This window comes from Phyllostomus hastatus, unplaced genomic scaffold, assembly GCF_019186645.2.
Source record: "Phyllostomus hastatus isolate PE091 unplaced genomic scaffold, TTU_PhHast_1.1 phas_contig_36, whole genome shotgun sequence".
Taxonomy (NCBI): Eukaryota; Metazoa; Chordata; class Mammalia; order Chiroptera; family Phyllostomidae; genus Phyllostomus; species Phyllostomus hastatus.
Window position 1 is genome coordinate 1433055 of NW_025333862.1, and position 13616 is coordinate 1446670.

The 13616-nt window shown below is 36.9% G+C and overlaps 1 protein-coding gene across 1 annotated transcript in view; it reads right to left on the bottom strand.

Annotated features, from left to right (window-relative positions):
* The window catches only part of SPTA1 (spectrin alpha, erythrocytic 1), a 181203-nt gene that overhangs the window by 48239 nt on the left and 119348 nt on the right, over window positions 1-13616 (bottom strand). The gene's annotated exons all lie outside the window — the stretch shown is intronic.

The window sequence follows — 13616 nt, forward strand, 5'->3', positions numbered from 1 at the left end:
TCTGTTGATATGATCATGTAATATTTATCTTCCATTTTGTTTATGTGGTGTATTATATTTGCTGATTTGAAAGTATTATTATACCATCCTTGCATCCCTGGATGAATCCCACTTAATCTTGTTGTATAACATTTTCTTTTTTAATTTTTTTTTAATTTTAATGATTGTTCAAGTACAGTTTTCTCCCTTTGACTCCCAATCCAGCCTACACACCCAACCTTTCCCCCTCCCCTCTCATTACCACCCTCCCCCTAGTTTTTGTCCATGTGTCCTTTAAGTTTGTTCCTGTAAACCCTTCCCATTGTCCCCTGAAATTCCTTCTCTCCCTTGTGGTCACTGTCACCCTGTTCTCTGTTTCAGTGTCTTTGGTTATATTTTGCTTGTTTCTTTGTTTTGTCATTTAGGTTCCTGTTAAAGGTGATATCATGTGGTATTTGTCTTTCACTGCCCGGCTTGTTTCGCTTAGCATAATGCTTTCCAGCTCCATCCATGCTGTTGCAAAGGGTAGGGGCTCCATCTTTCTTTCTGCTGCATAGAATTCCATTGAGTAAATGTACCATAGTTTTTCGATTCATTCACTTACTGATGATGGGCATCTAAGTTGCTTCCAGCACCTAGCTATAGTAAATTGTGCTGCTATGAACATTGGGGTGCATAGGTTCTTTTGGATTGGTGTTTTAGGGTTCTTAGGATAGATTCCCAGCAGTGGAATTGCTGGGTCAAAAGGCAGATCCATTTTTAGTTTTCTGAGGAAGTTCCATACTGCTTTCCATAGTGGTTGTACCAGTCTGCAGTCCCACCAACAGTGCACTAGGGACCCCTTTCCTCCACAACCTCTCTAACACTTGTTGTTTGTTGCTTTGTTTATGATGGCCATTTTGACTGGTGTGTAGTGGCATCTCATTGTGGTTTTAATTTGCATCTCTCTGATAGCTATCGATATTGAACATCGTTTCAATGTGTCTTTGGATTTTCTGTATATCATCCTTGGAGAAGTGTCTGTTCAAGGCTTTGCCCATTTTTTAATTGGGTTACTTGTCTTCTTAGAGTATAGTCATGTAAGTTCTTTATATATTTTGGAGATTAATCCCTTGTCTGAGGTATCATTGGCAAATATATTTTCCCATACAGTTGGTTCTCTTTTTATTTTGATACTGTTTTCTTTAGCTGTGCAGAAGCTTTTTATTTTGATGAGATCCCATTTGTTTATTCTTTCCTTTATGTCCCTTGCTCTAGGGGACATGTTAGTAAAAAAGTTTCTGTGTGAAATGTCTGAGATTTTCCAACCTACGGTCTCCTATAGGACTTTAATGGTGTCACGTTTTATATTTAAGTCTTTTATCCACCTCGAATTTATTTTTGTATAAGGTGTAAGTTGGTGCTCCAGTTTCATTTTTTTGCATTTAGCTGTCCAGTTGTCCCAACACCATTTGTTGAAGGGGCTATTTTTACTCCATTTTATGTTGCTGCCTCTTTTGTCAAATATTAATTGACCGTAGAGACTTGGGTTTATTTCTGGGCTCTATGTTCTGTTCCATTGGTTCATGTGCCTGTTTTTATGCCAGTACCAGACTGTTTTGGTTACAGTGGCCTTGTAGTATAGTTTAGTGTCAGATATTGTGATCCCTCCTACTTTACTCTTCTTGCTCAAAATTGCAGCAGCTATTCAGGGTCGTTTATGATTCCATATAAATTTGTGAAGTGTTTGTTCTATGTCTGTAAAATATGCCATTGGTACTTTAATAAGAATTGCATTGAATGTGTAAATTACTTTGGGTAGTATGGACATTTTGATTATATTAATTCTTCCAATTTATGAACACAGTATATGTTTCCATTTGTTTGTGTCTTCCTTGATTTCTTTCCTGAGTATTATGTAGTTTTCTAAATACAGGTCTTTTACCTCTTTGGTTAGGTTTATTCCTAGATATTTTATTTTTCTTTTTGCTATTTGTTGTATAACATTTTCAATTTATTGCTGGATCTGGTTTGCCAATATTTTTTTGATGATTTTAGCATCCGTGTTTATCAGCAATATTGACCTATAGTTTTATTTCTTGTGTCTTTTTCTTGTGTCTTTTTATACCAGCTTCATAAAAAAAGTATGGAAGTCTTCTCTCTTCTTGAATTCTTTGGAATAGTTTGAGAAAGATAGGAGTTAGTGATTCCCTAATTGTTTGATAAAATTTACCTGTGAAGCCATCTCATCCAAGACTTTTGTGTGACAGGAGTTTTTTTGATTACTGCTTTGTTCACTATACCAGTCTATTCAGGCATTCTGCTTGTTCTTGATTTAGGTTTGTAAGATATATACTACTAGAAATTTATTCAGTTGGCCCAGGGTATCAAATTTCTTGGCATTTTATTGCTCATAGTATTTTCTTACAATACTTGGTATTTCTGTGGTATCAGTTTTAATATATTCTCTTTCTTTTATGATTTTATTATTTGACTGCTCTTTCTTTTTTTCTGGATGAGTCTAGTTAAAGGCTTGCCAATTTTACTTATGTTATCTTTGAATTATTCTTTTAGTCTGTATGTCATTTAATTCCACTCTGTTCTTGATTACTTCCTTCCTTCTACATGCTCTAGGCTTTTTTTGTTGTTCCTCTAGTTCTTGTAGATGAAGGTTATGTTGTTTATTTGATTTTTTTCTTTGTTAGGGAGGTTTGTATTGTTATGAACTTCCCTCTCAGTACTGCCTTCACTGTCTCCCATAGGTTTTGGACTATTGTGTGTCCATTTTCTTTGTTTCCAGAAATGTTTTGACTTCTTCCTATATCTTATTGTTAACCCATTCATTATTTAATAGCATGTTATTCAGTCTCCATGAATTTGAATATTTTGAGTTTTTTTTCCTTGAGATTGGTTTCTAGTTACAAGACATTGTGATCTGAGAAGGTGCTTGACATGATTTCAATTTTCTTGAATTTATTGATTTGTTGAGGGGTTTTTTTCATGTCCAGCCATGTGATCTATCTTTGAAAATGTCCGATGTGCTTTTAAAAAGAATGTATATTTTGATTCTTTAGGGTGAAAATTTTTGTGTATACCAATTAAATCCACTTGATCTAGAGTGTTGTTCAATGCCACAATATCCTTGTTGAATCTTTGCTTGGAAGATCTATCCATTGTTGACAACGGAATATTAAAATCCCCATATATGAGTGTATTACTGTTGATGTCTTTGTTGAAGTCCTCCAAGATTTTTCTTACATATTTAGGTGCTCCTCTTTTGGGTGCATATATGTTTACAGGGGTTATATCTACTTGATGGATTATTCCCTTCAGTATTATGCAGGTTCTGCTTTGTTTCTTTTTTTGGCCCTTGTTTGAAATTTGTTTTGTCTGATATGAGTATTGCTACATCAGATTTTATTTCATGCCCATTTGCTTGGAAAATTTTTATTCCTTCACTTTCAGCCTGTGTAGATCTTTTGTTGTCAGGTAGATCTCCTCTTGGCAGTATATATATACAGGTCATGTTTTCTTTTCTTTCTTTTTTCATCCTTCAACTACTGTAAGTCTTTTAATTGAAGCATTTAATACATTTACATTTAAGGTTATTATATATAGGAACTTATTTTTGCTATTTTCCCCTTTGTTCCCATCTTCCACCCTTTGTATTCATCTTCTCAAAGCAGTCCCTCTAGTATCTCTTGCAATGCTAGTTTGGTGGGTATGTATTCTTTTACCTTTTTTTTTTTGTCTGGGAAACTCCTTATTTTTCCTTCCATTTTACATGGGAGCCTTGCTGGGTAGAGTAGTTGATTGCAGGCCTTTGCTTTTCATTACTTGGAATATTTCTTGCCATTCCCTCTGGCTTGTAGGGTTTATGTTGAGTAATCAGCTAGCCTTATTGGACTTCCCTTGTATGTTACTAGCTGTCTCACCTTTCTGCCTTTAAGATACTCTCTTTAACTTTAAATTTGTCCATTTTAATAATGATGTCTTGGAGTAGGTCTCATTGAGTTCATCTTGATTGGGTCCCTCTGTGCTTCTGGACTTATGTGACTTTTCTCTCTCATTAAGTTAGGGAAGTTTGCTGTCATAACTTCTTTAAACAAGTTTTCTATATCTTACTCCTCTTCTTCTCCTTCTGGTATTCCTATGATGCAGATATTATTATGTTTCATGTTGTCCTGAATCTCCCTTATATTATCTGTGTTCTTTCTTGAATCTTTTTTTTTTTTCATTTTGTTGCTCTGTCTGGGAATTTTTTTCTACCTTTTCCTATAGCTCGCTGATTTGATCTCTGCTTCATCTAGCTGGCTTTTCTTCCTACTCTATTCTTCATTTCAGGTACTGTATTCTTCCTTTCTTCCTGGCTCTTATTGATAGCTTCTATGTCCTCTTTCATGCTGTTGTAGTTTGCAGCTAGTTCCCAGTAGCTTCCCTGGAGATCTTTGCAATTCTAATTGAGCTCATGATCATCCCTATAACTATTAGTTTGAACTCAATGTCTGATAGTTTGCTTGCCTCTATTCCACTTAACCGTCTTTCTGAGGATGTCTCCTTTCCTTTCAATTGAGGCCTTTTTGTTTCCCATTTTAGGTGACTCTTCTTGTTTGTTTCTGTTTATTAGATTGACCTGCTTTGACTTCCTGTCTTCATGGTGTGACCTTCTGTGATAAGAGATTTGTGGGATTCAGTGGTGCTATCTCTTTGATCTCCTGATCTCTTGGGATGTCCTTTATGCTATTTATTTTGGATCTCTGGCCATAACTGGGTTTTGGTTGTTGTTGGGTCATTCTTTGGTAGGTATTTCCCTCTGATTTGCTGACTGAGAGTCATTCTGCCCAACACATCTTGTATGCCTTGTATATGTGCTGCCAGAACAAAATTAAGCAGCTCAGAAAACAAACCTACACCAGCAAAAATATCCCCCACCCATAATCACACTATCAACAGCAAAGAAGCCAATATTAATAAATGTGTAAAGAGATTAAGACTATTATAAGAAAGGGAAAACAAATGTGACATGACTGACTGAAAGTAAAATGCTTATGAGAGGGTAAAGTGAGGGGTAATGATAAGAGTTGGGAATAGAGACAAGGGAAAGAAAGAAAGAAAGAAAGAAAGAAAGAAAGAAAGAAAGAAAGAAAGAAAGAAAGAAAGAAAGAAAGAGAAAATTTTACATCATAAGTAAAAAAGGTAGGGAATAAGGGGAATGGAGTAAGAGAAGAGAAGCATATAGTATTAGGTTTAAACAGAAATTTATACATATATGACAAGAGAAAGAAAAGTATAGGAACAATATTTAAGGGAAAAAAATCCACCACAGCACTATCAACAATGCATGAGAAAAGATTAATATAGGTGAAGTGGAAATAAGAAGGCAAGAAGACAGAAAAAAAAGCTTAAATGATGATGTCTAGAGGAAAGAGAAATGATTTTGAGAGGAAAGAGGGAAAAGGAATACTAAGAGGGAGGAATAAAACAAGGCTAATACAGGGAAAATTTAAAGTTTAAAATAAAAAAGAAGAACAAGAGAAAGGCAAAATCGAGTAGGAGAGGGAAACAATAACATTTGAGGTTTAAAACACAAAAATAGTAAAGGTATAGAAATAAAATTGAAGAAATGCCACTACCACCACCATATCCACAACAAACAGGCAAAGATTGATAAAGGTGGATAGAGAATAAGAGGATTTTAAGAATGGGAAAATGAATATACATCAGAATGAGGAAAGCTGGTGGTATTAATTCAGTATGGGCCTGAACTCTGAGATTCAAGAGAGCTGTTGCTTAGTCCAAGTCCAAAGTCCAGAAAGCCAGGAGCACCCATGTACAAGATTGCACTATGTTCATCCTGAACACAGGGAGCCAGACACATTTCATCCTGAGAACAGCAATCTAGGAGTCCTCCAATATATTTGGAGAAAAGAGCTTCTAGGTGTGGTCTCCAGGAGCCAGGCTTGTCTCAGGTGTCCACAAGCTAAGTATACATTCACAGCTGCCCCACTGTATATTCTCTTCTTTGCTCAAGAATATAAACGAATGTTTCTCTTTCAATAAAAGTGAAAATTATATGTATATACACATTCACATATATACATACATAAACTTCATGGCCTTTATTAATTTTATCTACTAATATATTTAGGTAGAATGAGTTATAAAGAAGTGGCTTTCCATTGACATAATGGAAATAATAGCAGTTGAATTGGTTCTGAGTGTAAAATATTTGAATTTCACTATTAAGTACAGTATAAAACTACATAGGCAAGATTATATTATATTACTGCTTCTAAAAATGTTTCTAAACTATCCTACTTATTGTCCTATGTACAATGTTGTTTTCCTAATTCATTTATTTATTGTCCCATGTACAATGCTGTTTCCCATGCTTATTAAGAAGAAGCATGTTTGTTGAAGAGAAACATGATGAGGCAGATTAATAGGAAATAAACAAAATAATTTGATTTGCTAGTATATTCCTAATTGTATTTCCAAATAATAATATTTTAATTTTGTTTCATTTTAAAATCTAATTAAATTTACTTGGGTGACATTGTTTAATAAAATTATGTTTCAGGTGTACAATACTATGATATATAATCTGTATATTGCATTGTGTGTTCATCACCCAAAGTCAATCTTCTATATATAGAAGAAGACTGTCATATATTTATTTGGCTCCCTTTACCATTCTACACCCTAAACTCCCTTCCTTCTGGTAACCACTATAGTATTGTCTGTATCTATGAGTTTTATTTATTGCTTTCAGATTTTTTCACATTTTTTATTGTTGTTCAGGTATAGTTGTATCCATTTTACCCCCACCCCAGCCACCCCCACTTCCCAGAGACATTGTTGCTTTCAGTTTTATACCACACATGAGTGAAATCATATGGTTCTTGCCAATTTAATTTTTTACAACAAAGGAAGAATTAATTAGGAATAAAACCATGGTAGGTGATGTATAACATTCCCAGTTCAGTATCCAGTTCAGTGTCATATTAGATACACAGAATAAAAGAATAATGCCAATGATCTCATCAGTTGATTAAGCTGTAAATGTCCAGCTGTATCATTAAGAATGAGCATCACTCATTCTATGAACTATCTAGAACAGACACATATGACGTTTTTCTTGTTTCCTTTTTATAAAAATTTAATTGTTGTTCAAGTACAGTTGTCTCTATTTTATCCCCACAACTCCACCTACAACCCAGCCATCCCCACTCCCTACCCTTGATCCTATCCCTCTTTATTTCGTCCCTATGTCCTTTTTACATGTTTCTGAAAATCCTCCTCCTCTCCCCCATTATCCCTTCCTACCTCTACTCTGGTTACTGTCATTTTGTTCTTAATTTCAATGTCTCTGGTTATATTTTGCTCATTTTTTGTTGATTAGGTTTCACTTACAGTTGAGATCATATGGTATTTGTTTTTCACCACCTGGCTTATTTCACTTAACATAATGTCCTTCAGTCCCATACATACTCCCGCAAAAGGTAGGAGTTCCTTCTTTCTGTATGCTGCACAGTATTCCATTGTGTAAATGTACTGTAGTTTTCTGATCTATTCATTTACTGAAGGGCACTTAGGTTGCTTCCAGCACTTGGCTATTGTAAATTGTGCTGCTATGAACATTGGGGTGCATAGGTTCTTTTGGATTGGTGTTTTAGTGTACTTAGGATATAGTCCCAGCAGTGGAATTGCTGGGTCAAAAGGCAGTTTCATTTTTAGTTTTCTGAGGAAATTCTATACTGTTTTCCATACTGGTTGCACCAGTCTACAATCCAGCCAACAGTGCACTTGGGTTCCCTTTTCTCTGCATCCTATCCAACACTTCTTGTTTGTTGCTTTGTTTATGATGGCAATTTTGACTGGTGTGAAGTGGCATCTCATTGTGGATTTAATTGGCATGTCTCTTATAGTTAGTGATGCTGAGCATCATTTCATCTGTTTCTGGACCCTTTGTAGGTCCTCCTTGGAGAAGTGTCTGTTCAAATCTTTTGCCCATTTTGTAATTGGGTTTTTTGTCTTCCTGGAGTGGAGTTGTGTGACTTCTTATATATTTTTGAGATCAAACCCTTGTTGAGGTATCATTGACAAACATTTTCCGATACAGTTGGTTCTCTTTTCATTTTAATGCTGTTTTCTTTAGCCCTGCAGAAGCTTTTTACTTTGATGAGATCTCATTTGTTTATTCTTTCCTTTATGTCCCTTGCTCTAGGGGGCATGTTGATGAGAATACTACTGCATGGAATATCTGAGATTTTCCTGCCTATGTTCTCCTGTAGGACTTTTATGGTGTCATGACTTATAATTAAGTCTTTTATCCACCTTGCATTTGTAGCAATACTCATATTAAACAAAAGAAACTTCAAAACAAGGGCCATAACAAGGGGCCCAGCAAGACACCCTATAATACTTAAGGGAAGAATCCAACAAGAAGATATAAACATAAACATATATGCACCCAACATAGGAGCACCCAAATACATAAGAAAAATCTTGGAGGACTTCAAGAAAGATATAGACAGCAACACATATTAGGGGATTTTAAAGCCCCACTGTTAAAAATGAATAGATTTTCAAACAAAATATTAATAGCTTCTGAAGGTGGTGGCAAGGTAGGTGGGAGCAGAGCCCAGTTCTCCCTGTGCCCAGCTGGAACACCTAGCCAGTCTTCTGAGGAACAGAATGAACAGCCAATGAAATCTCAGATTATATGAATTTGGAGACCAAAAATTGTACAGGACATTGAACAAACAGAAGGTGAGGAGATTGCATTGGGACTCTAAGGTTCCTGGTATCTCTTCAGGGACATAAGCTGCTGTGGCCCCCTGCCTGGCACCTGCTGCAGGATACTGGGAGGAAAGTTAGATTACCAGCTCCCATCCCTACCAGAGCTGGTAGGGCATCCAAGGACCAGGAGGGACCTGAATTCTTGAAGTTGCTGGGGGTGGGGGATAGAGATGAAGGGGGAGACACATAGAGGTGCTGTACACCCACAGGTACTGTGGACATCAGCTAGATCATCATCAGAGAAATTGGGGAGCAGGTGACACCTGGAGAAGGGAGAAGAGTTGGGCTGTGTCAGACCCTGACTTGGATAGTCTCCAGACTTGTTAGAAAGTTGGACTGTGTGAATAGCTCTGTGCCTATTTCCTTTGCCAAATTGGGTAAGTTCTCCTTCTTGGCAAAGGAAATAGGCACAGAGATTTTCACACAGCCCAACTTTCTAACAAGTCTGGAGACTAGCTGGGTCAGGGTCTGACACGGCCCAACTCATCTCCCTTCTTCAGGAAGTCCAGGAAGCTCAGAGAGTCCAAAAGAAGTTGGATCCAAGGAGGAACACACCAAGGCACATCATAATTACATTAGCCAAGGTAAAAATGAAGGAGAGAATCCTGGAAGCAGCAAGAGATAAGAAGACAGTCACCTACAAAGGAGTTCCCATCAGACTGTCAGCTGGTTTCTCAAAAGAGACCTTGCAGGCAAAAAGGAGTGACTTGGAAAGAAGTATTCCAAGTCATGAAAGGCAAGGACCTTCATCCAAGATTGCTCTATCCAGCAAAGCTTTCATTTAGAATGGAAGGGCAGATCAAGTGCTCCTCAGATAAGGTCAAGTTAAAGGAGTTCATGATCATTAAGCCCTTATTATATGAAATGTTAAAGGGAGTTATCTAAGAAAAAGAAGATAAAAACATGCATAATAAAATGACAGCAAACACAATTATTAACAACCACACCTAAAAGAAAAACAAAAACAAGCTAAGCAAACAACTAGAACAGGAACAGAACCACAGAAATTGAGATCACATGGAGGGTTAGCAACAGGGGAATGGGATGAGGAGAGAGGGGGAAAAGGTATGGAGAACAAGTACCATAGACAGTAGGTAGAAAATAGATAGGGGGAGGGCAGAGTAGTATGGGAAATGCAGAAGCTAAAGAACTTATGACACATGGACATGAACTAAAGAGGGGAATGTGGGTGGGAGAGGGTATGCAGGATGGAGGGGAATGAAGGGGGGATAATGGGACAACTGCAATAACATAATCAATAAAATATATTTTAAAAAAAGCTCTGTGCCTGTTAACAGGAGGCTTAAACAAGAGGCTTTAACTGAAAAAAAAAAAAGGCTCACAGCTCAGAGGGTGATTTGAGTTACATGCCCATGCTTCCTTCAGTCTGCTGGCCTGACAGTGGATTCAAGCCACACTGGCACTTGACTCCTACAGCTTGACAGGCAACTGATTCTCCCTGCTCACCCTGAGGCTTAATCAAACTGCTTGCCTGCACCAGACTTTGGCAGATAGCCTGGCAGCTAAGTCATGCAACTCACCCGGGGCTGACTGGTGATGCTTGCCCTGAGGCTGATTCTGGCTGCTTGTGGAACCACTCACCCTGAAACTGATTTGAGCTGTGTGCCCAAGCTTGATTCATTCTGCTGGCCCAGAGGCCAAGTGGCACAGCGCCTGGAGGCTAACTGGCACTGTTTGCCTGGCAGTGTGCTCCAGCCATCATGTGCTTGCAAAGAGCAAAGAGGAAGCACAACATATGGATCTTGGTGCAACTGGTGAATTAAAGGCACAGACCTGAGGGTGCCCAGCATCTCACAGAGGACCTGGGCTGAAGGCTACACAGCTATGAATATTGCTGCCCAGATCTGGCCCCCATTCTCACAAAACCATAAAACTGGAGAAAAGCAAAGCCCAGCCCCACTGTTCCTGTGGTATCCAGGAAGACCAGCAGAACTCACTCAGCAGGTTTAAATTCAGAAGGAGTCTTATATTCTTGCTTTCCTCTCTCTCTTTTTTTCTTTTTTTCTTCCCCCAAGTGAGACAATAAAACATGGAGTTGTGAAAGGTCCAGAGACAAATCCAAAGAGGAATACAAGGCTAATTCCAAAAACAGAAACTGAGACAAATTTCACTCTGTTATTCCATAGAACTTGCCTTTATTGTTTATTTGTATTATTATTATTTCATTATTTTTATTTCTTTTATTTTATTAGTATTTTTAAATTTCTCTTCTTTCTGTTTAGTTTTCTTTGTTTTATTTATCTGTTTAGTTGCATTGTTTGACTGGTTTTCCTTACTATCTCTTTCATACTGTATTTTAATTTCCCTGTTTTCACTTCACTCCTGTTCCAATAACACACTACTCTTGATCATGTAATTTCTATTCTTGTTATCCAAATCACATACTTCTTGTCATATTATTGTTGTTCCAGTCCTATTATAAATAATTGTTGTTCCATACAGTTGTATGCACTACACAGCACCACTTCCTGATCTTAACTGATTTGACTTTATTCCTGAGATTCATTATGGTTGTAGTTAACTCTATTCTCTCACATACTATGCCTTCTTTCTATTTTTTACCCTTACTATATATCATCATCTAACCTTGAACAATTGCGCTGTTTTCCAGATTCAGCTCACAATCCTCCTCTCTCCCCTCTAACAAGAGTCTCATCTCTTTTTCACCTTTTAAAAAATGGCTAGTTGGGTGAAATATCAAAGTTAATGCTATACCTATCCAAAGAATATCCTATCTCTTCTCTACTTGTTGATACTTTTAATACCTTAAAATAGTCTCCCTCTGTCTTAGTTTATTTTGCCTACCTCCTGACACTGATCAAACACAAGAATAGGTGGGAGCTGAGAACATAAGTATACCTGCTGAAGGAGAGAATCCACCGATAAGGGAACCACCAAAAAGTAAAAAAAAAAAAAAAAAAAACAAGTACAGCAAAAGAGCCCACGCAAACAGAATAAAGGTCAACCCTAGAATGTCCAAACAAAGAAATCAAAAATACCACACCACTGAATCCCATAGAATTTCTACCATAGAAGTTCACCCTACAAAGACAGCAAGCAAAGCAAACCTCAGGAAGCACAGAAACAAACAAAATGAGTCATCTAAAATGGAGAGACAAAAAGAATCTGCAATCAAAAGGAGTGGAAGACTCCCCACTAAAAAAGCTAAATGAAATGGAGTTAAGCAAACTATGAGATATAGAATTCAAAATAATGGTTATAAAGATGCCCAAGGAACTCACAGACAACTACAAGAAACTGAGTGAGAACTATAACAATATGAAAAAGGAAAATAGAAACTATAAACAAAAACCAGAAAGAAATAAACAATAAAATCGTAGAAATGAAAAACACACCAGAAGGAATTACAAGTAGGCTGGATGAAGCAGAGGACTGAACTAATGAGCTGTAAGACAAGGTGGAAACAAACACCAAGGTAGAGCAGCTGCACTAAAAATACTCAAAAAATATGAAGATAACTTAAGAGAACGCCAAGGTAACATGAAATGCAACAACACTTGAATCATAGGAACACCAGAAGGAGAAGAAAAGGAACAAGTGATATAAACCCTGTTTGAAAAAATAATGACAGGAAACTTCTCAAAACTAGAGAGGAAAAACAACATGCAAATCAGTAAGCACAGAGAGTCCCAAACAATATGAACCCAAAGAGGTCAATGCCAAGACATATCATTATTAAAATGCCAAGTATTAAAGACAAAGATTCTTAAAACCAGCAAGAAAGAAACCAGAAATAACATACAAATAGTCCCTGATAAGGGTAGCAGCTGATTTCTCAACAGAAACACTGCAATCCAGAAGAGAATGGAAAGAGATATAAGAAATAATGAAAAACAAAGGTCTGCAACCATCGTTACTATACCCAGTGAGGCTTCAATTAAAATGGAAGGTAAAGTAAGCATTTTGCCAGATAAAAGAAGGCTGAAAGAGTACATATTGACCAAACCAGACCTAAAAGATTTACTGAAGAGACTACTATAAAAAGACAAAGGAAAGGAATGAAAGAGAGAGGAACACAGGTACCAAGAGGAAAAAATGAACAAATAACTATCAATAATAAACTTAAACATAAGTGAATTAAATGCTCCAAGCAAAAAGCATAGAAGAACTGAATGGATAAGAAATTATGACACCCACATATGCTGCCAACAACAGACCCACCTTAGAACAAAAGACTTACACAGACTGAAAGCGAGGGGCTGGGAACAAATACTCCAAGCAAATGGACAGGAAAGAAAAGCCTGGGTAGCAATATTCATACCAGACAAAATAGACTCCAAAACAAGGGCCATGAAAAGAGACCCAGAAGGACACTTCATAATACTCAAGAAAAGAATCCATCAAGAACACATAAACATTGTAATTATATATGCACCCAACATAGGAGCACCCAAATACATTAAAAAATCTTGGAAGACTTCAAGAAAGATATAGACAGCAACACTATCATAGTAGGGGATTTCAACACCCCACTGTCAAAAATCAATAAATCTTCCAACAAAATAACATCAAAGATATTGTGGCATTGAACAATGCCCTAGATCAAATGGACTTAAGTGATACATAGAGAGGCTTTCATCCCAAAGAAGCAAAATAAACATTCTTTACAAATGCACATGGAACATTGTCAAAGGTAGACCACATGATAGGACACAAAACAAGCCTCAACAAATTCAAGAATATTGAAATCATATCAAATATTTTCTCTGACCATAAGGGACTGCACTAGAAACCAACTTCAAGGAAAAAAAATAAAAAACACTCAAACTCATGGAGATTGAACAGCATGCTACTAAACAGTGAATGGGTCAAGA